The 25,747-nt window shown below is 36.8% G+C and overlaps 1 protein-coding gene across 1 annotated transcript in view; it reads left to right on the top strand.

Moving 5' to 3' along the window:
• Positions 1-25,747, top strand: part of Dgkb (diacylglycerol kinase beta) — a 702,490-nt gene that overhangs the window by 385,711 nt on the left and 291,032 nt on the right. The window lies entirely within an intron of this gene.

Below are 25,747 nucleotides of genomic sequence, written 5' to 3'. Positions count from 1 at the left end.
TTTGGTTTTTACCTTAGGTCCATGAACTATCTAATCTCTGGTTCTTGGTCTCCCAAAGAGTTTCAGATATGTGTTCCATATCATGGAGTGGGCCTCAAAACAAATCAGATATTGATTGATAACACCCACAAGCATTAGGCTACAATTGCACTAGTATATCTTGCAAGCAGGACACACTGTAGATCAAAGCGCTTGTGCCTTTGTTGGTGTTTATGTTTTTCCTTTGGGAGTGTGCACAGTAGTTCTTCCTGTATCGAAGTAGAAATTAGGTAGTAGGGGTGAAAGCTCTCGCTGTTGGCACCAAATTTGCTTCTTGCGGAGGCATTGACTTCAGTAATGGGACTGAAGTCCCCATGTCAGTTTGGAGAGAGCAACATATAGCCTGATTTGTGTGAGGATTCTATAGGACCCATTTGGGCAACAACTCTTCTAAACATAACCTGATCCCAGTGCTGGAAGCTTCATTTGATAACAAGAGATGTCTAACTGAGTCTTTGTTGTCCCTATATTTTGACAATTTCATTTATATTGCCTTTATATATGTATATATTTTAGGGAGCTTCCACCATATTAAGTTTTATATTACCCCTCCAATAGCCTTTAATTTTATCTGTTTCTATCCATATTCCCTTCCTTATGTTTTTCTTCCCTCCCACTTGATCCTCCTAATCTACTTTCACCCACTTAGCCATTGTTAGCAATTGATTCTCTTTACCCTTCCTAAGGAGATCTATCTGCCCCTTTAGATCTTTGTTCTATCTCAAGTATTTCTTTATGTTTACTGTATACATAATGCTGTACGGATTGAAGCAGAAAGTGCTAATGGTTGACATTGTCTGAAGGATCTCTCCCATTCCACTTATGACTGAGTGTGTGTGTTTCTTTCAAAGGTCAGTTATGTAACTTAAGCTAAAGATGTAATACTGTTAATGTCAGGCAGGGTTTAGCCATGGTTCTAAAAATGAAATCAAGCTATCTGAGGTCAATGCTAAGGTATGTGCTAGACAAGCTTTAACTACAATTGCTGCGAAATTTGTAGAATGAGATAGTGTTCATTAAGCTAAATTGATGAATGAATATATTCATATTGGTAGGATTGATAAGTACACAATGTAAACCCTATTAGCTATTCAAATTACAAAGCATGACATATTATGAAAAAAGAATTGTACATTATTACAAGGAAGAAAAAGGGTGGAAAGAAGGAAGGAAGAAAAAGAAGGAAAAAGAAAAGGAAGGCAGGAAGGGAAGGACAGAGAGAAGGAGGAAGGCAGGGAAGGAGAAAAGAAGGGAGGGAGGGAGGTGACAGAAATAACTAAGCCCTTGAGAAAAAAGTATTTATTCATATTTATTCACATAAAATAGTGTGTGTAATATTATGTGCTCAATTTTAGTTGTCATGCATGAGGAATTAAATTCATCTTTCCTCTAAGATTAATTGCATTTAATGAAGAGTAAATTTGCTGAAATGCATTTTTCTGAATGTTACCAATTTTGTAGACTGTACTAAAATTTGTCGTTTAAACCATTGATTCATTTAACTCTCACAGGGATTTTCACATTCAACATGTGATACTTAAAATTGTTTTATTTAATTAAGAAAATATGTTTTATGGATACATAGCTAAAATCCAAACATGCATGCTGCAGAACAGGGCCGGATAGAAATTTTGAGGCTAATGTAAGTTACAAAGTCAGACTATACTTTGATATACTATTTAAGTTGCTCTGAAAGAAAAAGATCTATTTTTTACATATTTTGTTTTCTGGACACATTATTTAGTTGTAGTCCTTTGCAAAGTAGTTGGAATTCAGACAGGTTCTAAGTAAGTCTTATTACTTTAAAGCACCTGTTCATGATAAAAGCAATTTTGCCTTCAATGACACCTGCTGATATCAGGAAGTAATTTTGGTTGTCAGGATAGTGGGGGATTTGGGGAGCAGGAAGTAGTAGTGGAACTGGTTTCGTGTAGGAAGTGGCCAGGGATGCTCCTAAGCAGTAAGTATAGTAAAGTACTGTGTTGTGTGACCCTCCAAAACAAAAACTGGCCAACTTTGAAGGTCAATAGTGCTGACATTTAAAAGCCCCACCTGTAAGAATAAGTATACATAGTCCTTGATAATGTATAATTGATCATATAGTATTACAAAGAATGCATTTTAAGACATGATTAGTTCAAACTCTCCCATGGAAAAAAAAAACTATTATATTATAGACAGAAGACATTCAATTACATTTCTAAGTTTACTATCACATAAACTACAAAGTAAAATTTAGTCTGCAAAACTTTAGGGGAGTATCAGCTTATCTTTACCATTTACAAAAAGTCTTTCTAAATTATTTTTCTTAATTATTTAAAATTCTAATTGTTTACTTCCTGAGCTCATTATAATTTTCAAATACAGTTCCTTCACTATTTAATTTTATGAATTCATTTAGATAGCATCTACACATTAATATGTCATAGAAAATATATTAAGGTAGTTATTCACTGTCGAATAATCTAAAAGTTAAAATATACTTTTTCTACTAAACAAATGAAATGATTTTACTTTCTCTACTGATTTTTCAAAAACTGTATCGGTTGTGTGATAATTGGGCCATCACATCTTGCCTACTATCAATAGCATTATATGTCTAACTTAAAGGTCATTAGATCCAGTCACATAAGTGACCTGCCAAGGACATGCACCCAATTATTAGACTAAGAGGAGAGTATCCCTTATTGGGCAGACTGATTTTTTTTTCTGCTGCTTAATGAAGACAACTTGATAACACTCTTCACAAGGCAGGGTGCAAATGTAGTAGAAGAGTATAATTTCCAGAACAGTCATTGTTTGGTGAGGAGTCAAACCGAACCACACAGAGAATCTTCTTACTCCTTTGGGACAAAAGTCACACATGAACTCCAGTTTCATTGGAATAAATGAAGGTGAAGTTTGGAATCAATGAGAAAACAGAGTTTTAACTGGAATGGGAAGTATCAGTGGGGATTGGATAAGTTTAGAGCACTCAACCTTAAGGAAGGCTAATTCTCTGTGGTTCAGCAAATTTTTTAATTTCAATAAATGATGCTTGTATCTATTAAACATGTCTTTCCCATCACTAAACTTACTTTGTTTACTATGATAATATTAGTTTTATCATGCTGAATAATACTAATGGACATCTCTCAATAATTTTGTTAAGTATGGCAGAATATAGATAACATATTAAAATTAGAATTATTTTTATTGAGGTGGTGCCTAATGTGCAGACTGTTTCTGCAGAAGCATGGGGCAATTGGAAGAAAGAAGAGATAGGAGGAGGGCAAGGTGTGATTATACTAGAATGGTCACCTTTATTACTTAGACCTTTTCAAGCTCAACTAGGAATGTTTATCTGATCCCAAAGGCAGGAGGCAGGGAAACCAATGCAGGAGGCATGCTGTCTCACCAGAGTAGTGGGGATTTTGATTTTCAAATCTAATATCAAACTATGATGCATTTTCTAATGTACTTGGCAATATTATTTACATCTATATTTTAATATAGAATGATATCTATATGGTAAAAACATTTAATAGTCAATTTTTCCAGCTTTGGTTAAACATATGACACACATACTCTCTGGTATGTCAGTATGAGAAAAAATAAGGCCAGCGTACTTGATACATCTGTGACCATCCCTACAGGGCAAGGAATCATACAACATATTATTTACATGTGACTCCAATGTGGAGAGGTTTAATATCTAATAAACAATGTGAGTGTAAAATGCAGAGTTGCTAATTACAGAATATCACACAGCTAGTATGTAGTGGGGTTGGGATTCAAACAGTGTCCAAGATCAACACTCAAAATCTTTATACTTCAACAAATGATATTTGACACAAATGCATTCAGAAGGGCATTATTAGCACAGTTGGCTTCACTAGTCTCATTAAATACATGCATAAACAGGTCAATATCATGCAATTCCATTGTTTGTAGGTGCACCTGGAGAACAATCTTTGAACTATGTACCATAGATATTCATCGATATTATTCATACTTCAGTGGAAAATAGTACAAATACTTATCTTTATATTCACCTAGATTTTCAGTATAATTTTAGTAAAAATATCACCCCAGGCATTCTGAGCTTGCTAAATGAAAAGCTGTGCTGTAGTCTGGCTATTAAAATACATGAAGGTAAGGCTCCTTTCTATAGGTTGTGTTTAGCCAGTCAAAGAGATGACTAACTGAAAACTTGTACTTGAATGAAGTGAAAGAAAAAGAACAGGCAAAATTATTTCTAAAATTGTTAAGAAATGTTAGAAAGGAAACTAGTAACTAGTAATTCATAATTACAGTTACTGAAACTAAAACATTCTAAAGAAAACATGAAAATTATACTTTTAACTTTTGAGAATTATCTTTGACACAATAAAGTTATGCCCTTATACTTAAAAATCATATATCAGAATCCAATAAAATTAAAACTGTTCTTTAAATTATTCCAAATAAAAAAATAAAAAGATAGTGCATAAATATTTTTAATTCATATATATATATATATATACTAATATATAGATTTTCTAAATTGTAGAAATTATACTTTCTAAAGATTTATTATTGTTATTTTAAATTACATACAATGTGTATCCCTGCTTAAGTGTGTTTACACATGGCATATGGTGCCTGTGAAGACTAGTTGTGTCAGGAATGCCTGAGGTGGAGTTACAGATAGTTATGAAGTTCTGACATGGATACTGAGCTATTTCTCCAGCCCCTAAAAACAATCTAATGTCCTATTAGTACAGACACAATATCCATAACATAAATATATCCATATATATTAATATAGTCACCTATAAAATATAAACTATGTATTAGTAGTGATAACTAACTACCAAATATGAAGTGCAAAAATGATGTGAACTATTTTGCCATAGCAGGTATTTCCAAAATGTGTATGCTTGTTAAACAGTGATAACATTATTCATTATTAATGTACCTTAGAATTACAATGTAGCATGCATATTATAAATCCCGAGACAGATAGTGGGGTTCAAACTGAAGCTCAGAGAAGCAAAGCAGCCAGCCACTAGAGAGTTCTCATCTCTACCAAACCTCACACTGAAAGGGGAATCCACTGAAACTCAGATTGCATCTCCAGACTGCACTGCTCTCCACCAAGTCTCAGAATCCTAGGCTGCAATGCTTTCTTCAATGTGGCTAGAGACTGATTGCCAAAATGAGACCCTTTGCTTCTTCCTTATATACCTATCTAGTTCTGTGATTAAAGGTGCGAGCTCTATTATTCTTTTCTGCTGGCTCATTCTCCTGTAGCCCTGCGTGGCCTTGAACTCAGAGAGATCCATCTGTCTCGGTCCTTGGAGTCCTGGGTGTAAAGGTGTGTGCTACCACTGTCCAGCTTCCATAACTAACTAGTGTGACTGGCTTTGCATTCTGATCCTTCAGGCAATTTTTATTACTTCATAAATGATATGCCCCCATATAATGTAAACCTCCATATGGTGCTTTATACTTGTAATCCCAGGACTGTGAAGACAGAGACCAATCTGTCTTAAATGGCATAACGACCTTAAAAATATCGTTCAAAAAGTTAATGGAAATCTGTGATGTGTTCAGTTTCATTAGAATAAAAGACATATCATGCAGGTTGGTGCATCTCAAACTATGGTCCATCTGTGGAAATTTGCTAGACATATAGAATATCAGACCTTGCTCCAAATCTATGAGGCCATCTGGGCACTGCAGCCAATTGGGATTTTAGCTAGCCCTCTCAGAGACCATAACACATGCTACATGTGACAGCCACAAAACTCATAGATTCCTACAGGCACACATGTCTGTCTTTTCTTTTATCTGAAACTTCCTAACTCCCTGAAGTCAAAAATGTATTCATGAATTTCTTAAATATAGAATTAATCTGTATTTTAAATAAATGTATGATTTCACAAAATCCAGTAATGCTGGGATGTCCTCCTGGCAGGACAAACCTGGGGTACAGAATTGAACACACCTGGAGTGTCATGGGTTCTTGGCAGTCCTTTGAAACTCAACTCTTCACAACCTTTGTGTCCCTTTCTAGGTCTAAATTGGTTCTTACTATATATTTCTTATATCTTATTTTTCTGCTTTTTCATTTTAAAATTTTTTATCGTTTTACATACCAACCACAGTCCCTCCTCCGTCCACTCCTCCCATTCCTCCTCACCTCCTCCCCAATGCCTTTCACTCCCTCCCCAGAAAAACTGAGGCCTCCCATGGGGAGTCAACAAACCTGGGCCATTAAATTTAGGGAGGACCAAGCCCCTACCTCTGCATTAAGGTTGAGCTAGGTATGCTGAGAATTCCAGCAACAGGTTATGGGAGTATCAAGTTACTATTCACTTGTTATCTTGATTAGTTTTGTTTATTCTTGTTTGTTTTTATCAACTTGACACTCACTGGAAACAACTGGGCAGAGGAAACCGCATCTGAGGAATTACTCCCCATGCAATTGGACTGTGGGTGAATATGTAGGGCATTTTCTTGATTTCCATTTTTGGAGGCAGATTGTGTAATATAGTACGATGAGCAATCCAGTAAGCAGATCTCTTCCATTGTGCCTGTTCCAGCTCCTGCCTGAAGATTTCTGCATTGAGTTCCTCCACTATTTTCCTCAATGATGAGTTATGGTAAGGAAGTGTAAGCCAAAATCTCTTTCCTCCTAGTTGGTTTCAAATGATGTTTATCACAGTACCCAAAAGTAAACCAGAACACTTGGGCTCTGAAACAATTAGTTTTTCCTCATAAAAGTAGCCAACCTCTTACACACCAGTTCTGAAAAAATCTGTTATTCAAGCAGAATCCTAGAAGAATTCAGAAAATAGTAATGGTGATTATTCCCATAATGTAGTGGCAGTCAGGGTTTGTTGTTGGAATGCAACAATGTTGTTGGATTTCTTTAATAGTGGACCTTTGAAATGTATTATGTTTCTGTCTCTCTGATTTGAAGATTGCTGAATAACATATATAAAGCATTTATTTAAGTAGTTAATGCAAATTTTAATAAATAAGCACAGAGTTTAATACATTTAAATTACTAGGCCATTTAGATTGTTTGATTCTGTTTTTTTATTTTTTATTTTATTCCCAGAATAAAGGGGAAAATGAGTTTGGTCTGCCTGTCGCCAGCACCAGCAACACAATCCATCTAAAAACAAACAACCCGGCTACTTATCATAGGACCCTGAACACAGTCATCACTGACTTGATTATTTTCCTGGCAAATAATCACAGATCTGCTATAATCAATTTCTTCATAGGTTTGGACTAATTCCCCTATTACAACTGATCAAATAAAAATAATTAAACAATAGCTTTGTTATGCTGATTTTATAGTTTTATTGGGTGATTGTTCATCTTTAGGTGAGCTTTAAAAACATTTTTAACAGGTATTTGTTAACTTTTCTAACCCTCTAAAGTTGAGAGATTTTTCTATGGATAATGCTTAGCTTTGAAAGAATGGCCCAGGTCTGAGGGCTGGTCTTAAGATTACTAATCCTGCCTCTCTTCATCTTTTTCTCCTTCTCCTACTTTCTGCCCCCATTTTATAATCATATATCAGTAGTGCCTTTTTTAAAAAATAATATGGTTTTGTTAGCATTAACTGAATGCATTCATTGTGCTGCTGTATACAATATTATCTAAGGTTAGAAATGTATTCATTTTTGATAGAAAATAAGATGATTTCATCAGCTAATCATTATCTTTAGGATTGTGAAAAATCATAGGTTAACCTAGTAATAGAGATATTAAACCCGTAGATGTGTGCTTGTACAGTAGTAAGCACAGCTTCCTTCTAGAAATCACCATTACTTAGGTTTATTTTTCTCTTGTTATTGAGATTATAATTTAATTAAAACAATTCCCTTCCATTCCTTCCTCCATACCTACCCATTTATCACCCCTTGCTCTCCTTAAAATTCATGGCCTCATAACTAGTTATCACTTGCATATACATATTTAATACACATATATAATTCTAAATATAAGCTATTGAGTCCATACAATGTTACTAGTAAATATGTTTTCAGGGATGACTTTTTGGCATAATTAGGTTAACAACTTATAATAAATAAGGATATGTTTAAGTCTCTAAATTAGAGTTGTATTTATAGTTTATTTCTATGCAATGCATGTAGTAGTTGGGGATTCCTTAACATCTTCTAAGAGATACAGTTGGAAAACTTGGGTTCTTTTAGTAGTAACAAGTAAGAGAGTCAGCTGAAGCAAGAGGACTCCAACAGCTCCATCCCATCATCCCATGCCATGTGGCTATGGTGGTCAGGACTCAACCGAAGGCATCCCGAAGCCCACCCAGTTAGAGAACTTAGCTGTTGGGCACTATATGATATCTTTGTGATGAAGAAGCATGGTCCTACCCAGTACCATGATGGACTGAGAGGTATAAAGAGACACATACATGGGTTTAGGGTTGCTGCCCCAGGCTCACCCAGCACCTTTTGGTGCCAGGCAGAAGGGCACTATCATGGTGAGCAAAAGTGTGCTATGGTATAAGAGAGAGAGAGAGAGAAAGAGAGAGAGAGAGAGAGAGAGAGAGAGAGAGAGAGAGAGAGAGAGAGAATGGCTCACCTCCTGTGGAAGGAGGCATATTTGAAGAGGCGAGTGAGATGAGTAGTGGTCTTGGTTTCCACCAGGACTATGGTAATGTCTGGCCTTGGGATGCTTTTGAGGCCCATGTCTAGGTTCATACTCTGAAGCAGCATCTGTGGCTCCAGATGCAACCAAATGCAGATAGGATAGGGCTGCACAGAGTTGGCCCTGCCCCTCTCTGGTTGCCCCTCACTGGCTAAAGCACTCAAGATAGAAGGCCCTACACCTCTTCTGGTCAGCACAATGGAGCTGACCCTGTTGAAAGGGGCAAAGGTGAGCTAGCCCTAATGTAGTGTAAATGGAAGAGCAGGTTGCACCCCTCTTGTATGCTGTGTGGTGTCATGAGCCACTGAAAGATGCCCTCCTCCCCTCACCCCTTGCCACCTGAAACAGGTGGAAGACCTGAACCAACTCCTCACGAGCTGTAGCTTTAGAGAGAACAGGTTCTGTGTCTTGCCTGGGCACCAGAGTTGACACTGTAGACAGGTGCAGGTGAGTAAGCCCTCAAGGTATGAGAGAGGCATAGCTCGTAATGCATTCCTCATCTGTGGTGAGGTGATGAGAGCAAGGGAAAGGTGCCCTTCCCCATCACCCTACTGTCTTCAGTTAGTAAAAGTGAGCTAACCCTGCACTTCACCAACTATTACACTGGGGAAAGTCGGCACTGTACTTCATCTGGGCAACACATGCCTGCAGTGGGTGGGAGTGCTAACCCTGAGGTCAAAAGAGGAGGAAAGATGCTTCTGGACCTTGCCAGATGTGACACTTGAAAGAGCAGGCCCTGCACTTCACCTGGTCAGCACAGGAGAGCCAACCTGTTTGGTGGAGGTGTGGGTGAACCAGCACCGAATTTGTGAGCTGCCTCTACTACTGTCTGTCATTCCCTGTGAGCTGGGAGAGATGCCCTTCTTTAAACCTTGTCTTTTGCCACATGTGACAGACTAGGGAGCCGACTCCCCTACTTCCTAGCTGGAGCCTTCTGGAAAGTGGGCCCTGCTACTCTCCTGTGCAGCACAGTAGAACTGAACCTGTTGGCAGAGACATAGATGAGCTGGCCCTGGGGAGTGAGAGGATAACTGGCCACACTCCTCTCATCTGTCATAATGTAGTAAGGGCTAGGAATAGAGTCTCTTCCCCTTTGTCCCTGCCACAGGTGGTGAGTGAAGGAGCTAACCCTCTCCCCTCCCAGCTGCAACACCTGGGAAACTGGGCCCTGCATCTCACTTGAGCAACACAGTAGAGCTGTCCCTGATGGTTCAGGTGTGGGAGCACTGACCCTGAGGGTGTATAAACAGAAGATCTGGCCCCCATCTCTTCCTCATTGTTTCAAGGGTGGAACTATCTGGGGCAATGCTGGAGAGCTCACCCTGGTGGTGAGGACAGGGGAGAGCTGGCAGGCTGAAAAACCCTGCAACTACCCAAGCCCAGAAACAAGGTTATGAGTTGACCCAACCCAGCATTCACCCATCCATGATCTGCTGGAGCAGGAGAAGGGGCAGGTCCTGCAGACCCAAATCTGCAAGATCTCCACAACACAGAGAAACATCAGGATACCCAAGAGGAGCTCCAGTGAGGGCCCAGCATTGATAGTGAGGCCCCAAGTTCTTTGAATCAGACCATTGACTATGAAATAAACATTTGCAATTAAAAAAATATGAACATAAGGGTTACTGAATGACTCACTGTGTCACACTATAGCTTCCATGGTAAGATTTTTCCTTGTGTATTTTTTTCCTTAAATTGTATTTATTTATTTATTTATTTATTGAGGAGGTGAAGTGTTGTAAGGGAAGAGAGCAGATACAATGGGACAGGGAAATGAATGGGATGGAGATACATGATATAAAAGACAAAAAGAATAAATAAAAAAGAAAGATAAAACAGTGTCAACTGAAAATCTTGTTTTTATAAAGTTATTTTGTGGTAGGAAAATGATCCTCATTTTTTATTAATTTGTCTGATCTGAAGTAGAATTTCTAATTTTGAAAACAAACTTTCTATTCCATTGTTTTTTTTTTTTCTTTTTGGTATTTAGGAGGAAACATACCCTCTTGAGTCAACAAGAAGAATCAAGTTTTTAAGACATTTACATCACTACTTAGAACTATGCAGAAATAGCTTCATTAGCAAAACTGTTTAAGCCATGAGATTTGCCTAAATGCAATGTAGCCACATCTCAAGTTAATTAGAACAGTGTTTGTCGACATTTTCTAGCTATCTAACATTTATTTTTCCATGGATTTTCAAAAATTTTAATTATCATTAATTTAAAAGAAAATTGGGTTACTTCAGTGGTATTTAAGTACCTAGAAATGCCAGTAGACCAAAAGCAGTACCAACAAATTCTAGGTACAAAGTAGAAAGACAACCATCTTAGGAGTTAATAGCTTTAAGGGTCAATAAACTAAACTGGATATTATTATTTTTATCAAATTGTTCATACATTTCTTGTCATTTAAGTTTATGCTTTTTTAATTAATTAAAAATTGTCCTAGAGTCTAAATAGAGACAAAGGTTTAGTATTTGTCTATAAATATGTTAGTGAGCTAGTCAATGATTTTATTTTTTATTTGTGTTTCAGGATACAAATTTTTCAGTCTTCTTATAAGAAAAACATTACCCTTTGAGCATAGTGCCTATATAGTAAAAAGTATATTGAAAATAATTTTGTGTTTTAAAATTTTTTGCTGCTATAAGATGAAAATAAGAAGCTCATAGTTATTTGAGTTCTTTTTGCTCTTGGAATTAGACCATTTAACTCTATAAAGTCTAGGGAATATACTCTCAAAACACTTCCTTTTGTAATGTTCACATAACTAACTCATTTTACTAGGAAACATGTGAGAAGCACATAAAACATTACCCATAATTAAGATAAATTTAAATACATTAATTAAATGTGGTTTTTGTATATGAACATAAATAACTGCAGTGTCCAAATGGATTTAAAAAAATTTTTAGTTTTATCCTTAATTATGCATAATACTGCCAAATGTGGTCAAACATATTTAATACATGTAGAAGATAGAATAATAAAGTATGGATTCTGTCTTAATCACTCTGTTCTATTAAATATTAAGAGGCTGTTATTAATAGCACTGCTATAATGGATGTCATTTTCTACCTTGAATGAAAACTCCATCTCCTTTCATGTGTTCATTGCTGAGGTTATATAATCTCTTCAGTTCTGAATCATGTACCACAGAGGACTTCTCTTTTGGATAGATGCCATATCTTCTTTGTATTTGCCTAAGTTCCTGAGGGGTAGAAAATTTTTAAGTAAGTGATCAAATGGCCACACGAATGAAGGGGAGGACAAAAACATAGGATGTCAGTAAGTAAATAGATGTCAGAAACTCCTGTGTTTAGTCCAAATAAGCTATTGTAGGTTTGGGGGTATAAACTTTGGCTATAAGGATAGATCTTATAATGTGTTGTGTTTCATAACCTTAATAGTGGTAAGCTACATCATAATTGATCCATTCAATATAATTAAATGACAGCAACTTACACTGAGTACAGAAACTGATAAAATATAAAATATTTTCTAATCCACATAATTCAATTATTATTGAAGAAAACTGCATAGTATTATACTAGCTCCTTTGCTTGGAAATGATTAGAAGGTACTTAGTAACACCTGAGCTATCTATAGTGTTGCTTGAGCACACATACAAAAGGGAGACACATATATAAGGAAGACTTTTTTCAAAGGTTTAAAATAAACTAAGGCCATAAGTTATACTGCAAGAGGAAGGCTACTTCTTCACAGGACATTAGATGACAAGAAAAATACTTTCTGGGTAGTCTTTGGATGACCCTCTTAAGACTATCTTTCTTGACAGTCAAAATGGGCCAAATAGTTTCATCTGATATATAAAGCAAGAATAGTGTGCACCTCTCAGACATCAGCTTTTGTGATCTTGTTTCGTGTTTTGCCAGTATGAACAAGTGGGTATTGTTTTGAAGTTTGCAGTCTGCATTCACTAACCAAGATAAACTTGATTGATATAAACTGACTAGAAATCAAAGCATAAATGACAGCATGCTGTCCACTCATTGAAGAGTTTGAAATGTCTGTGTCTACTAACTGTTATGGAATGTGGCAGGGCTTCACCACTTAGAAAGAATACAGTATTAGATGTTAGATAAAAGCATTGTGCTCTTATGACTCTGACACAGACGGCTCACTTAGAAAGCCAATGTAGTATCCTTATTTGCATCTTAATGCAAATGAATTATTCTGATTCTCTAACAAGGCAATATGACAGGACTGTTGAAAATTACCTTGGATCTGGAGTGAAAAGACCAGATTAAAATAAGTAGCTCCCTGAACTGTGTGCTCAATAGGTTCTCCAGGTCACAGTTTAATCCTTTAAAATGTTTCCAACTTTGCCTTTGAGACTTCTACATCAACTATTCTACGGAATACTGTAGATAAAGTGCCCTTGCTTAATGGGTAATATACCTAAAGCTGATTTGTCCTTATCCCTAGGAGATTCCTAGCTGAAGAGTTCTGGGAGTCTTCTACAGTGAGTCAAAGGACTATTTCCAATACCGATTTCATTTCATCCTGCTAGGTAATCAAACCCACTTTCCCCTGTGTGAATACATTTTTCTTAACAGAGGAACTTTTATGAGACAAAGTAGTTTAGGTGGCAAGAATTTAAGAAATTTCAGGCAAATTCCTAAAATAGTGGAACAGCCTGGGTAATGACCCTCAGATCAGGGACAGTCCAGTATGTTTACTGGTCCAAAGCTGGGGATATATCCACTACCTAGCGAAGAAATTCAAAGGTTCTCTTTCCACAGGCAGGTAGAGTCCAAGACAAGCATTTAATATTCACAGCTGGAATCTCACTGTGCTAATGATATTTCGTTTTGACACTTTATTTATTGACATTGTTCTAATCCTACTATTTGCTGAGAAACTCACAATGTATTTGTCTTCCTGTTATTTACACCCTAAGTAGGTATAATATTTTTAATATGTTCCTTGGTTATCTTTTGATGGATTACCTGAATAAAGTGAAAAGCATGGATAGCAACTTTCTCAAAATCATTGCCTGCTTGCTAGCTCTCTTCAGGAGCCAATGGTGACTTTAAAATATTTTTAAAAATTAACCTAACAGTGCGAGATTACTGTTGGCAAATCTGCATATCTGTAAGTATGTGCTATAAGCTTAGGGTGGACAAGTGTTTGGACTTCCATGTCTGGGAATCATGCCATCAGTACCCACAGTTGATTCTCATGTTTTTTTGGCACTTTCCCCCCATGCCATCTGTGTGTTTGGCATTGTGCCTTCTTGTGAGTTGGTCAGACTTGTGCCAACATAATGGAATTTCTATGGGCAGTTCATAGGATGTTATAAGATGCAGCATTCTAAAGAGAAAAACCTGCTTTAGGGAGTACCACACTGGCTTAGCATATGGCCTTTCATGGATACCTGAAGAGACGGGATAGTTATAGAATCCACAGAAATGCCTAAATGACCATGAAATTAAACAAAAACCAAATTAACAAACAAAAATAACACCCCAGGAATCTATGCAAGATACAAAATAAAACTATCTGCTAACACTTTTATGGGTTAATATATTAAATACATATGAATCTCCAAATAACCTGAGTCAATGAGGACTATTGTAATTTTACATAGCATAGTCAATATTTCAGAATCACCACTGACTGCATCCTCAGAAGATTTACATCATACAAGTAAGAAATATGCTATATGAAACTATCAGAGCCTTGATGTCATTCTTAAGTCTTGAAGGCCAGATAATGGAGTAATAGGTTTCACAATTAAAATTATATAGATGTAATCCAAACAATGACACATGCCTATATACCAGTACTTGGAAGACAGAGACAAAAGAACCAAGATTCTAAGGCTAAGTCTTGGATACATAGAAAGTCTGACACCAAACTAGAACATCTCAAATGGGTAAGAGTGGGAGAGATGGTTTAGTGAGTAAAAACACTTGCTACTCTTGCAAAAGAGCAGATTTGTTTCTGAGTATCCATGGTGGCTCACAATAGCCTGTACTCCAGTTTAAGGAAGTTTTATACCTTCTTTTCTCCCTACCCCTTGCGCACATGTAGAGCATACATTATTCATATTTATATTTAGGCCCACAGTCATGAAATAAAATAATGTAAGTCCTAGGAGAAATAACAGAAAGACGTATTAAATTTTAAGTCAGTGAGTGAAGGCTTTAATAGTATACAGTTGTTTAGATTAAACACAATGGGCTATGTTATGCAGCAATAATGAACTGGCCTCTAGCTCTCACTGTTATAAGGCAATGGAGCCATATTTATTCCCCTTCTCAGGACTTTCCTTTAAGTCACCCAAAAATTAGGTTCTAGTAGAGTGTTTGTGCTATATTATATTATCACTTCAACATCATCCAGCCTACAGATGGAATGGGAGAGATGGCAATAAGAATGAACTTGGAATATGTAACCTACTCCAAAACAGAAATGGTACTTCCTCTTGTGAACTACTGACCATCACTAGACAGTGGGCATATGCTAGAAAATACATAGAGAATAGAAGGCCAATGTTATCAACTTTCATGATAGCAGATGACCTTGGCAAACACTCATCTTTAAATGTAGTGAAGTACAAAGAAGTTTTTTTGCTTGTATTTGACCCAGTTCTAGAATTTTGGACCAAAAGGGATTCAAAAAATCCCTGTAATTATCACCCTCGAGGAGAATATCTCACCAATTCTACATTCCCATTGCTTCCCACAATTCATGACACTTATTGTTTAATGAATGAAGGAAAGTACATATAAAAGTGAAATTACAATTTTACTCACCAGACATAAAGAGGTAAAACCTACCTGAGTTCACATAGTTGGCCAGGTCTTTAAATATCGTCTGTAGCTCTGTGACAATACATGGCAACTTTATTTGCATATACTTTACCCCTTCTTATCAATGTTTCGAAGCTAGATGGCCTACTGCTCCAAATAAAAGATTGAGAATGACAATTAAAACTTACTTTTAAATACAAGAGCTTTCTAGTTGGCTTCCCCCAGTCTTTATTGACATCACAATTAAGACTTGCCTGGAGTTTCACAACTGAAACAGCATCGTCCATGTCATCTGTAAGTTAAATTCCATTGGTTTAGGAAAGGTCTGGAATTTTATTCTCCAATCAAAGAATTCTATCAGAATAGTCTAAGTATCCAGGAAAGACGGTTAGTTATGTTGTGTTGTACTTTTATGTATCACATTGTGAATTAGATATTATACATATTAGAAATTAATTATCTAATTAGAAATGTCATAATGTATTTACACATTAAAAGATTGGGAAGACTTACAGAAATGTCTGGACATTCCTGAAAATGATAGCACTTAGAACACACTGTCGCCATTGAAAGAGTATTGTTCTCTTTAGACTTAGCAGTAAACAGATCTGGACAGTAAACATTTGTAATCAAGAGTATTCAAAGATAACACTTACATAAGTATGAGAAAAACAAACACACATTATATTTGTATGTCTATTGATTTTGCTCCAGCTGAGAAATTTCCACTTCGATTTCTTGTTGGGAAGGTCTCTTGTATTTTTTTTTTTTTTTTTTTTTTTTTTTTTACTCTTTGGAGATGAATTAAAAGGGCATTGAGTCACAGTGTGAAACAAATGATTGTATGCACAAGCATTTAGTGCTCATGTTTTTAATTGATATTTGGAAGCAAAAGATGTGTATATTGAACTTTCTCAAAATTTTTCAGGATTATCTGTAGGATAGGAAGGAGTAGAAGAATTGACGTCAGGTAATCTTAAAACAAAAAATAAATAAAGAAAGAAAATTTAAAACCACATGTTCAATAGGATAAGACAGACAAAGATGAGACCTAGTACCTAAGTGTTGTGCCTTGAGTATGTGATGGGGTCCACAACTGTAACTTGTAGGTGCTGTCAACTTTTGACCTAGCAAGTATTGTATCCTTGTTCTTATCACTGTGGATTTAGAAAGTTTTAACCTATGATAGACAACATCAGCTGTATCTGAATCATCATACATTATGCCACATCACCACACAGTTACCTAGGAGGAATCATTTTAGATTTCAATGACTTATTGACTACTAGAGAAACAGTCAAATATTAGAAACTACCCACAAAAATTCTTATGCATACCTAAAATAAAATCAATTTCAAGATAAAGCTTTTGTAGACATTGTATTGCTTTCATTATTTAAACTAAGAATTTTGACCATTTAATATAATTTGACATGTATTTACTTATTTTTTTGCTGGGATGGGGTTGTGTACAATCCATGGTATGTGCATAGAGCTCAGAGAGTAAGTATGTGACAGCTCTCTGAATCCACTATGTGACTTCCAGGATATAACTTAAACTGTGAGGCTTGGCAAGTGCCTTTACTGGCTGAGACACCCCACCAACTCCATTTTTAATAATTTCTAATTTATTCACTAAAATTTTAGTTCAGAGACTTACTTCAGAACATTTCTTTAATTTAAAACTCTGAACAAATAAGGGCTTAAATTTCACAGTGCATTAGCAATGATATTCTTTGAATCACAAAGAAAAACTATAGGGGAGAAACCAACAAGTTCAATTCTAGATACATCTTCACTGTAAACCTTGAGCCCACATTTCATTCATCAATACTGAACTTTAATGAGTCCGGATAAGAAGCCAGTCAATGGATATCCATTTAGCTAGTGATAATATGAACCCCAGCTGATTGTCCTAGCAGCTGTGTGACTTCATTACCATTAGAAAGGCGTGCAGCCAAGCCAGCTGCTATCCAAACCAGCTACTCCATGCACAGAGCATATCTATTTGTTAGTTTACACATCAGAATTACACAGGCTCCATGAAAAGTTTGGAGCATAAAATAGAATCTGCATAAAGATTTAATTTAAAGGGCTTATCATTACTATGCCAAGTGCAGCTAGTTTGTTTTGTTTTTGTTATGATATAGTATATTGTGGTTGTTTTTGGTACTTCCATAAATGCAGCCTACATGCAAAATTTGCATTTAGATACCAAACATAACTGCACATCATAATTTCCCAGTTAAGAAAACATCTTTCTGGTTGTGTTTGTTTTAGTGCTTACAACAGTGCATTTTCATTTTCTAAGGCAACTTTAATAGATAGCAGTTTGGGGAACTTCTTAATAGCTAGCTTAGCTCACATCTGTCCCCTACTCTGCACTCCTAATGCCATTGACTGCCTAGATCAGGCCTCTGCTAGCATTGCTTTGGACTTCTGGACTTCTCTACACTCTTGCATCTGATTCTACATGACTGTGATCTTGAATCTCATTCTCTTTCACTGCAGAGGTGTTTTCCAGTGTGGTCTAGCTACACTGCCTTCACCAGACAACTGGAAGCCAGAAGCAGGTACAAGGCAGAGTCTAAACCCCATTTCAGAGGATCCAACTAAGTCTAGGAGTGAATGTTAGTCTGCTAACTTTTTAAATCACTTTTGTAATAAGAATATCAGGTATAATACTCTTCTCTTTTATTGCTTCAAATATGCTTCCAGGGTAAGGAAAGAATTAATCCTTTGTGAAAATGAAAATTAGTCAAAATATAAATCATCATTTAGGCATCAATATATGTCAGTATCATCTAAGTCATATGGTGGCAACTGTGAGATAACAGTATAATTCATAGTCACCTCAAAAGTATCACACTCTAGGTAAGGGTGGATCAGTTCCTGGAGATGATGATAAAAAAAACATCTATGGTATTCATTTTATGAGATTTTTTAAGAAGTAGACCTCAGGAGCAAGAACAATATCAAAGAAGTTCAGTAGCACATCTTAGATAAAATTGATGAAGAAAGGACAAGAACTGAGCAGGTGAATTTGTGAAGTCAATGTTAAAAGCCAAAAGAAAACAAGAGATGGTGTCTTTTAAACATTAAGGTGCTTCTGTTGATTTCAGTTTTCTGTAAGTTGACTTCTCCAAGAGGGTAAGCCTTCAGCAAGCTCAATCTGAGGTGGGAGGAGACTCCAGGTGAAGAAGCAGTCCTGTTTTTCCATATAAAGTTGATTATTACCCTTTCAAGGTCAGTGAAGAATTGTGGTGGGATATTAATGGGGATTGCATTGAATCTGTAGATTGCTTTTGGCAAGATTGTCATTTTTATTATATTTATCCTACGTATCCGAGAACATGGGAGATCTTTCCATTTTCTGGTATCTTCTTTAATTTCTTTCTTTAGAACCACAAAGTTCTTACTATACAGGTCTTTCATTTTGTTTGGAAAGCATTTCCCCAAGATACTTTATGTTGTTTGTGGCTATTATAAAGGGTGATATTTCTCTGATTTGTATCTCAGCCTCTTTATCGTCTAAATATAGTAGGACTGCTGATTTTTTTGAGTTTATCTTGTATCCTGATAGTTTGCTGAAGGTGTTTATCAGCTGTAGGAGTTCCCTGATAGAGCTTATTGGGTCGCTTATGTAAACTATCATATCATCTGCAAATAGAGACAGTTTGACTTCTTCCTTTCCAATTTGATTCCCCTTGATCTCCTTTTGTTGTCTTATACCTTTAGCTAGAACTTCAAGTACAATATGGAGAGAGAGGGCAGCCTTGTCTTGTTCCTGATTTTAGAAGAATCATCTTCCTTCTCTCCATTCAGTTTGATGTTGGCTGATGGTTGCTATATTACTCTTATTATGTTTAGGTATGTTCCTGTTATCCCTGATTTCTCCAAGACCTTTATCATGAAAGGGTGTTGAATTTTGTCGAATGGCTTTTTCAGCATTTAGGGAGATGAACATATGGTTTTTCCTTTTCAGTTTGTTTATATGGTTGGATCACGTTGATAGATTTCTGTATGTTAAACCATCCCTGCAATCCAGGGATAAATCTAATTGGTCATGGTGGATAATTTCTCTGATGTATTCTTGGATTAGGTTTGCCAGTATTTTATTGAGTATTTTTGCATTAATGCTCATCAGAGATATTGGTTTTCCTTCTTAGTTGGGTCTTTGTGAGGCTTTGGTACCAAGATTATTGTGGCCTCATACAAAGAGTTTGGCAATGAATCTTCTGTTTCTATTGTGTGGAAAAATTTGAGGAGTATTGGTATTAGTTCTTCCTTGAATTTCTAGTAGCATTCTGCACTAAAGCCTTTGACCCTGGGCTTTTTTGGTTGGAAGGCTTTTGATGACTGCTTATATTTCATTGCGGGTTATAGGTCTATTTAAGGTGTTTGTCTGTTCTTGATTTAATTTTGGTAAGTGGTAGTTATCCAGAAATTTAACATCCCTGTACAATAAAAGAGCTTCAGGAGGCATCACAACCCATGACTTTAAGCTCTACTACAGAGCTGTAGTTCTGAAAACAGCCTGGTATTGGCACAAAAATAGACAAGTAGGCCAAAGGAATCAAATCGAAAATCCTGATATAAACACACACATCTATGAACACCCGATTTTCAACAAAACAGCTAAAAGAATACAATGGGGTGAGGAAAGCATCTTCAACAAATGGTGATAGTACAATTGGATGATGGTGTGAAGAGGACTGCAGATAGAACCATGTCTGTTGCCATGCACAAAACTCAAGTCTACATGGATCAAAGACCTCAACATAAATCCAGCCACACTGAAATTCTTAGAAGAGAAAGTAGGAGATACCCTTGAACAAATTGGTTTAGGAGACAGCTTCCTGAACATAACTCCAGGAACACAGACACTGAGATCAAAAATTAATAAATTGGACCTCCTCAAACTTAGAAGCTTCATAAGACAAAGGACACTAAATGGTAGCCCACAGACTGGGAAAAGATTTTCATCAGTCCTATTTGGCTGATCTCCAAAATATACAAAGAACTCAAGAAACTAGTCAACAAAACACCAAATAATCCTATTAAAACTGGGGAACAGAACTGAAGAAAGAATTCTCAATAGCAGAAATCCAAAAGGCTGAATGACACTTAAGAAAGTGCTCAACATCCTTAGCTATCAGGGAAATGTAAGATACCATCTTACTCCTGCCAGAATGGCTAAAATTAGAAACACCAGTAACAACTTATGCTGGGAGTACAAACTCGTATAGCCATTTTGGAAATCAGTATGGCAGTTCCTCAAGAAAATGGGAATTAGTTTACCACAGGACCTAGCAATCCTCCTCTTAGGCATATACCCAAATGATCCACATCCATGCAACAAATACATGTGATCAACTATGTTCATAGCAGCGTTATTTTTAATAGCAAGAACCTGGAAGCAACCTAGATGCCCCTCAACTGAAGAATGGATAAAGAAGATGTTTCACATCTACACAATGGAATGCTAATCTGCAGAAAAATATAATGGAATCTTGAAATTCACAGGCAAGTGGATGGCACTAGAAGAAACAATCCGGTAACCCAGTCACCAAAAGAGGGACATGGTAATCCCTCATATATGGATTTTAGACTTAGAGCAAAGGATCACCAACCTCTAATTCACATCACCAGAGGAACTAGGATATAAGGTATATGCTAAGAGAGTCATATAAAGTACCTCAGAGAAGGGGGAAGGGACAAGTCCCCTAGAGCATACGGGAAGTGGGGGGGGGGGGTAGTGAAATGAGACAAAATTAGGAGAAGGAGAAAGGCAGGAGAGGAAAGCACATGCTACTAGGAAGATTGAGTCAGGGTAGGAATAAAAGAAAAAAGAGAGAGAGAGAGAGAGAGAGAGAGAGAACATAAAAGAGGGAGCCATTATTGGTTTGAAGAGAAAGCTGAACCTAAAGAAAGGTCTAGAGACCTACAAGACTGCTGCCAACAATTTGAGCAACCGAGGAAATCCTACCATAAATCCCTTCCTGGATAGTGAGATCAACAACTAACTTATCCTCCATCATGGAGCCCTCATCTAGTACCTGTTGGAAACAGAAGCAAACACCCATAACTAACACTGTGTCGAACTAGAATCCAGATGCAGAGGGAGAGGACAAGAGCAGGTTGCAGAAACACATAGAGACAGCTGACCCAAAAAAGGAGGTGCTAAGGGACCCCCAGATTGATAGCTGGGAATCCAGCATGGGACTGACTCAGACCCCCTGCATATGGGTCTCAGCTAGAAGGACTGAGCTGTCTAAGGGACCTCATACAGTGAAACCAGGATGTGTTCCTGGTGCACAAAAGGACCTTGTGGACACATCCCCCATGGAGTGATACTCCTTTAACCTAGAGACAGGAGAGAAGTCCTAGTCCTACTTGAAATGACTTGACATATTTACACGGACCCCACCTGGATGGCATTGCCCTACATGTGGAATTAGGTTGGGGGAATGGGAGGGGAGGGTGGTCAGGGTGCATGTGAGGGGGTAGAGATGGTAAGAGGGAGGGAGAAAGGGAAAGGGAACTGGAATTGACTTGTAAAATAAAAATAAATAAATAAATAAAAAGGAAAAGAACCATTCCTGGCTGTGATTTGGGTTGTTTTCTATAAAGGGAAGAATCACGTTGGACTTTGAATGAATAAAATAAACAGCCAAAAGGGTTTGTAGTTAGTTGAAATTATAGCTGTAGTGATATAATCCAAGATAAAAAATTCACCATCTTATCAAATTATCAACCTAGTCAAAATTACAATTTCTTATACTTCTGTAAATTATATTCAAAGTTTCATTATTCATACACAGAATTTTACTACTAGATAAAAAATACTATTTCAACAGCCCTTCAACATCATGATTGAATACCAAAGTGGTAATATAGTTGTGTTTCTCTTGTTGAATCATATTGACTGCCATGCATTATACAATATCAAATGCAATGGATGAAAGAAGTAGCTGTATTTTGTTCACAGTTTTAGTAGGTAAGAATTTAGAAAGTGCTCACCTTGATGTTTTGTGTGGTTTGGTTTTGTTTAAATCATGAACATTATTTCTGGTAGTTGCAGTTTAGATAATTTATTCTCAATATAGTTTGTTTATAACCATGTCTGGCACCTATGTTCTTAATCTCTCTCTAATATGTGGAGCTCTCTCTCTCTGTCTCTCTCTTTCTTGTCACAAAATTATAAGTCAGGGGGTTATGGGAATTCTTAAGGAAAATCTGGGTATCTGGATTCTAACAACTACAGATAAAAGCTTCAAGGCCATCAAAATGACTTTACTAAATTATTTTACTATAGCCCAGATTAAGGTGAAATATGACAGTGTGATTGGGTAGATTAAGAATGAGTAACAGATACTGCTCAACCAATATGTAACAGCCACACTCTTACCCACAAAATTTATTGCCATCATATATGCAAAATGTGTGACCACTTAAGACCCTACAGTTCCATCTCATTATAGCACTATTCTCTGAGGCTGAAATCTCATTATGTAAATCAAGTCTAGTTATGAGTATGGCTCATAATTGTACTTATTTAGGTATAACTCTTTATGAGTCAACCAAAAATAAAGTCCAAATGATTAAGATGAATTATCTATACCCAAAACACCTGCCCAGGATGAAACAACATAGTAGCAACAAAAAATTCCATTTCAATTGTGGGGAGCTCATGACTTCTAGTTTACAGACATTCTGAAATCCACCTACATTATTACATGATGATTGTACCAGAATGTTGACTGAAACAATTTAAGCAAAAAATTCTTACTTTGTTGCATAGTTTTAGAGAGATTTGCCCTTGTTCTTGTTGGCCTATGTGCTTGGCCAAGAACCATGCCTCCTGGAGTGAGATGGGAGAGAACCTGAGTCACTTAGTGGCAGTCATGAAGCAATAAAGAACATGCCATAGCTCAGCTAGCTTTCTTTCCCTGCCCCCCTTTTCATTCCATTTGGTTACCAGTCTGTGGGATGGATCATCTCTAGAGAACTTATTCTCTAGAAATGCACTTACAGTTCCACCAAGATGTGGAAGAGTAATATTACTAATATTCTAGGTAAGTTTTAATACAATCAAATTTGTTAATAGTTATCCAGGACAGCACATAGTAACAGATATTTTTGCCATAGTGGCTGCTTTAACAATCAAGTTTGTTTTTCTAGAAACCATTCTTTAAACTTTTGGTTCTAATAAGTGAGTCATTATTTCTTTTGTAGAAAAACAGAACAAAACAAACAATGAAAATCATGAAATTCTTTAAGGAGTTTCCTTAATGATGTCTTTCTGTAGTAGATGGGGGTTCCACCACCAGTCATCATTTTATATTATCTGTAAAGATTCTTTGAAACTATTCATGCTGCCTATGTATGAAACTACACTCATTAGACAATAGCTATACCATTAATTTCTTTCCAATGGAAGTTTATCTGTGGTACCTGTGGGATGTAATACTTTTTAATGATAATATTTTTATGATAATATTTTATTTAAATTTAAAACAAACTTGTTTTGCATATCAATCTCAGTTCCTGCACCCTCCCCTCCTCACCTGTCCCACCAACTCCCATCCCCCCCCCTTTCTGCTTCCCAGGGAGGGTGAGGCCTTCCACGGCGGATCTTTAAAGCCTGTCCTATCATTTGGAGCAGGGCCTAGGCCCTCCCCCATTTGTCTAGACTGAGAGTATTCCTCTATGTGGAATGGGCTCCCCAAATCCATTCCTATACTAGGGATAAATTTTGATCCACTACCAGAGGCCCCATAGACTGCCTAGCCCTCCTAACTAACACCCATATTCAGGGGGTCTGTGTCAGTCCTATGCTGATTTCCCAGCTACCAGACTGGGGTCTATGAGCTCCCCCTTGTTCAGGTAAGCTGTTTCTGTGGGTTTCTTCAGCCTGGTGTTGACCACTTGCTTGTTACTCCTCCCTCTCTATAGCTGGATTTCAGGAGTTCGGCTCAGCATTTAGCTTTAGGTGTCCGTTTCTGCTTCCATTAGCTACTGGATGAAGGCTCCAGGATGGCATATAAGGTACTCATCAAACTCATTATTAGGAAAGGACATTTAAAGTAACCTCTCCACTATTTCTTAGATTGTTAGTTGGGGTCACCCTTGTAGATCTCTGGACATTTCCCTAGTGTCAAATTTTTCTTAAAACCTATAATGGCTCCCTCTATAATGGTATCTCCAAACAGACAGCAAAATTGATTCACTAAAGATTAGCGAGACGGCTCTATCGGGATAAAGTTTTTCATTAATGCATGAGGATCTGAGTTCCTTCCCCAGAATCTACTAGAGTTTTAGACACCCTTTGACTAAATTTGAGCCCTTTACAAATGATTCTATGTTTATGGCCTCTTTCGTTTCTGTCTTTCTTAGTTTCTATGTAATTGGCATGCACTAGATTAGTTCTTTCTGTAATGTTGTGTTTTATCTTAAGTACTCCTTGCTGGAGGAGAATTGAGGAAGGAAAATAATTTTATTTTAGATGATAAAGCACTGGCTCATTGGTATTTCTCAAAATTGTATTTTAAGGCCTGGGAGTCATTGTGATTCATTCCCCTGCATATTTTATTATAGACAGAATCAGTGAGTGGACCCATCTCTACATTTTGGTTAGAAATTCCTACAGCTTTATTCATGTTCTCATCACACCTTTCTTATTTTTCATTTGGCAGGAAAAGTGTTGGTAAACATTTCTCCTGACTGCCAGAAAACTGTAACATTTCCTGAGTGTCTTCCCATCAGCAAATCCCAAAACTAAGCTACACCTTTCTATTAATGACCATATCACACTGCCATTAGATATAAGGAACCATGGTCACACTGCCATTAGATATGAGGCATCATTATCACACCACCATTAGATATGGGACACCATGATCACACTGAAATTCTGCATGGGCTAGCAGATTTCTTAGATGTGACCATTTTGGCTAATTACATTTAACTTTTAAACCCACAGAGGTAACTTGTGGACAAAGAGACATCTTCTTTTCGGTTTCATGAGCCATAGATCTGGGTCAACGTGACATCACTTCTGTTCTCAACATATGTAAAATAAAAATTCATTCTGGGTTTTGTCCTTCTACACTGGGACAGGCGTTGAACACTCTTTAACATTCATTTTCTAAAGCCATTGTTTGCTTATGGTGTGCTGAAGATATCTTTTTTATATCTTCATCTCCAGGCAATCCCTCTTCTATGTTTTCCACACCAATCACAATCTTTTTCCTACATATGAGCCAAAT

The sequence above is a fragment of the Phodopus roborovskii genome, unplaced genomic scaffold, assembly GCF_943737965.1.
Source record: "Phodopus roborovskii unplaced genomic scaffold, PHOROB, whole genome shotgun sequence".
Lineage (NCBI taxonomy): Eukaryota > Metazoa > Chordata > Mammalia > Rodentia > Cricetidae > Phodopus > Phodopus roborovskii.
This window is presented reverse-complemented; position numbering and strand designations above follow the sequence as displayed.